The sequence below is a fragment of the Benincasa hispida genome, chromosome 11 (genome assembly GCF_027475165.1).
Source record: "Benincasa hispida cultivar pf3 chromosome 11, pf3_genome.v1.1, whole genome shotgun sequence".
Lineage (NCBI taxonomy): Eukaryota > Viridiplantae > Streptophyta > Magnoliopsida > Cucurbitales > Cucurbitaceae > Benincasa > Benincasa hispida.
In genome coordinates this window covers 68944043-68947970 of record NC_143488.1, presented here as the reverse complement: position 1 = coordinate 68947970, position 3928 = coordinate 68944043, and the positions used below count along the sequence as shown (strand labels likewise).

Here is a 3928-nt window from a genome sequence, read left to right as displayed (position 1 = left end):
ACGACCCTTTACAAATTGCTCGTAAGTACAGCTGGGCCAAATTATCGTTTTGCCCCTGTAGTTACATCTAACTCCTTAAGTACCACCGATTCTTCTAATGAACAATAAATCATAGTCCCACTATGATTAACCCCTCTTGGGCTAGGAGAGGGTGTGGTGCCACAATGTTCAAGCCTCAGAATCAAAATTTCGTCTTGTGTAGCTGTGTTCTTAGCTCTCCAATCAGACGAATCCTTAGAATGGTAGGCATGTTGAGTCGGCGATCTGGCCAATCTCACCTATATATAATAAAACTACTCATTTCGTGATCCGGTCTTACACAAACTTCTTTGGATAGAATATCACCGCTCACATGTCTCCACATGAATTACAGAAATTGGATTACTTGATGTTTTTCCAATGTCAAGTAGAAGGTATACTTGACGCTAATAAAAACGTCGTCTATTTGACTGTCAAGTATAATGTCATAACCTGATATTGTAAAAACGTCAAGAGAAATAATTATTGACACAATTTCCGTATCAAGAAATATAATACACTTGATACTGATGACATGTCAAGTGTATTAATTCTTGACACTTATTATTGTGATGACTTTTGACATTTTTTATTTGTCAAATCTATTTTTATCTTGACACGAAATAATGGTCAAGTAATCTAATTCTTGACACATTTCCAATGTCATCTATGCTTCTTTTTTTTTCCAAATTAAACATTCGAATTTCATTTCCATTTCTTATTTCTTGCATTACATTATTTGTTCCAATAAGACACTTTCATCAACTAAAATAAACAGTTGCACATATTTTAGGTCTACATATCAGTCAAATATATCCAACGTAACAATTCATAATACTAAAATAAACAATTCCATTCTTCTATTACTCACGTCTATATGAACGATTCCAAAATTTACAAGACCAATCGTACAACAATATATACTCTATCAACCCACCCCAATATATGATAATTCCAAAATTGTAAGACCAATCTATATATGCTATGTATTCCAAAAATCAGAAGACTAAAATTCTATCCTCCACCACACATTTCTTTGAAGTATATAACCTATAATGGTTGAACAAAACATTTACACAAAAAAAGTTTTGGGCATTCCCATGTAGCCACATACACAAAATTTATAGGAAGTCCATCAGATATAGCGACCTAAATATTTAGCCCATTCCACGCGTACTTCATCCAATTCAAGTTGCGAGTACGAGCTCCTCGTATCAATCTATAAAACATAAAAAGTGAAATATATATATTTATTTACTATTTACACTATCTATAATGTTACAATATATATAAGTTGTTTAAAGACATACCGCATCTGCGATAATATTCTTCTGTTTAGTCACAATTTCTCGCATATATATTATAACATAATACCCATCGATAGTTCCCATTTGTAAAGGACACTAAAATACAAAGCCAATAATTAATACACATATCATACAGATGCATTAAATAAACATCATTCTATTAATTTTTTCAATACTCTTATACTTACCTTTACTGTTTTCTAGAATGTGGTTTTTTTAGTCTTTTGCAAATTTTTTTAGACTGAAAAATGGTCATTGCCCTATATTCGTCAAAGAGTATAGTATAATATTCAGACTGAAATAAATTTTACAAAAAAAAAAAAAAAAAACTCAAGCAAAGTATACTAATAGCTTCCATCTCCTTAACCTTTTTCCCTTCCTCATGTGTGGTTGATGCACTAACAACTTCCTTCTCTTATGATATGAATATAATAGTACAAATTAAACAAGTTAAAAATTATCATAACTAATAGTTGTAACCTTAATACATAAATCAAATAAGATAGAATATGAGACTAACTGTGAGGCGCCTTACCTGGTAGTGGTTTGATCCAAAACCACCTCAAGATCTCAACTCCAACCTCCAAAGTCGATCACTGAAACAACTGGATAGCAAACTTTTGCATACACAACTCCTTCCAAAAACTCAAGTTCAGGCCCCAAAACCTAAGGGCAAATCAAATTTAATCCAAAACACCAAAATCGAACCTCAAACACTATTGGATAGCGGTTTAATATCCTCAAATTCCTGAATCCATCATCCAAAATTTATGGGTTAAATAAGTATTGGACAAAAATTTAAATGGGTAAATTTTTAAGAAAAACCCAAAAACTTACGCCAAAACTTAAGATCCAGCGAAAACCCAAGTGGCAGTGTCCGACAACGAAAAGACTGATGGGCATCGACCAGATCTGAGAAGCAGTTGTCGGATGGTTGGTTGAACGCAACTCGAAAGAAGTCATCGATTGCAGCAGTCCCTACGTGAGACAGACAGAACGACGAGGATCTGGCTAACGGTGGGCGAATGGGTCGAATGAAGGCGGACAACTAGGCGAACGGTTGGGAGTCGAGCAATGGCGCGACAACGAACAGAGCTGTGGTGAATGGCTTCAGATCCCGCGAACGTTGCGAAGCCTTAACTCGTCAAACGATGGCAGGGGCCCCAGCGAACGCAAACGGCTGAGAGGTGTGCAGACGGCGAGGGAAAACGATGGTTGGGCGAACGTGTAGGTTGCAGAGAGGAGAAGTGCGAGAGAGAGGTGGAGATGGGGGGGGGGTGGTTTGGCGACTAGAAGAAGAAGGGAAGGGGGAAGAGAAAAATAAAATATCATATATTTATTTTATTTTATTCTTTTCTTAAATTCTCGCAATTACACTTAAGTCCAAAATTCCAAAAATACCCTCAATTAATAAAAATCCAAATAATTTAATACAACCAAATTAAAATTACCGAAGTTTGGGTGGAGAGAGGGAGAGGCGGCTGGGGCTAGTGGGGTGCTGCGAAGAGAGGGTTTTGGAGGAGGGAGGAGTTTTTTTTACTAGGGCATTTAACCCTTTTACTTGTTTAAAATAATAATTTATATTATAATTTTGGTAGGAGGGAAACCCAATTTGAGAGGGAAATGAAAATGAGGAAGGGAGAAAAACAAAAAATAAAAATTAAAAAAAAATATTATTTTTATATTTTACTTGACACGAAAAATATGTCAAGTAAGAGCTTCTTATATTTGACGCGAAAAACGTGTCAAGCAAGACCTATATTACTTGACACGAAAACCGTGTCAAGTAAAGGTTCGCGTGAAAATATCTGAAATATTCCGTCAATCTCGACTTTTTTAACCCTTTTACTTGACATTTTCTTGTCCAAAATGACATTACTTAACATTTTTTTCCCAAAGAAACGTCAAGTAATTAAAATCTATAAGTATCAAGTAATGTCCATTTTGTAGTAGTGCACTTTACAACAATTGTAATATCTACAAAGCTGGCCATACTTGTAGTGTCACCAGGATAAGGTATCCAACCTTATCCATCTACTACAAACCATTTAGGTTATCACTTAAAACATGATCCATCCGTATGTCTCTACATACATGTTTAAGTTACGAGATAACCATGAAACTTAGTTTATTGGTTTGTGATTAATGCAACAAAAATTGGACTAAAATGTTATATATTTTATTAAATAAATAATGAGTTTCTCCATAACATTTACAAACTATAGGACCCTACGAAATTTAGAGTATCAAACCCAACAGTCTCTCACTTGACCTAAAGCTAGTGAGGTGTACAATATAGTCAAAATACAAAGTACACAAATAATAAACTAAGGTATAAACACGCACCTAGTACAAAATATCCCACTTGTCCTAGTCTAGATGTGGCCTGTCCCATAGACCCATATTCTACAGGTGACTCTCAAACACCTTAACTGTGAGGGCCTTTAAAAACGGATCAGCAATGTTGTGCTCCAAAGCTATCTGCATGGCGATCATGTCTCCTCGATGCATAATCGCTCGGATGAGATGATACTTCCGCTCTATATGCTTCCCGCGCTTGTGACTCCTAAGCTCTCGAGAATTAGCCACAACACCACTATTAT

At 35.5% G+C, this 3928-nt stretch overlaps 1 long non-coding RNA gene across 2 annotated transcripts; it reads right to left on the bottom strand.

Moving 5' to 3' along the window:
* Positions 1-853: 853 nt before the first annotated feature.
* Positions 854-2619, bottom strand: LOC120090073 (uncharacterized). 2 transcript variants are annotated; one of them, XR_016524393.1, is made up of 3 exons: positions 2163-2619; positions 1329-2073; positions 854-1237 (listed from the first exon to the last, which is right to left on the bottom strand). It is a non-coding gene; the product is annotated as an uncharacterized LOC120090073 (long non-coding RNA). The 2 variants fall into 2 exon arrangements; XR_016524392.1 differs by having other exon boundaries at positions 854-2073.
* Positions 2620-3928: the final 1309 nt, after the last annotated feature.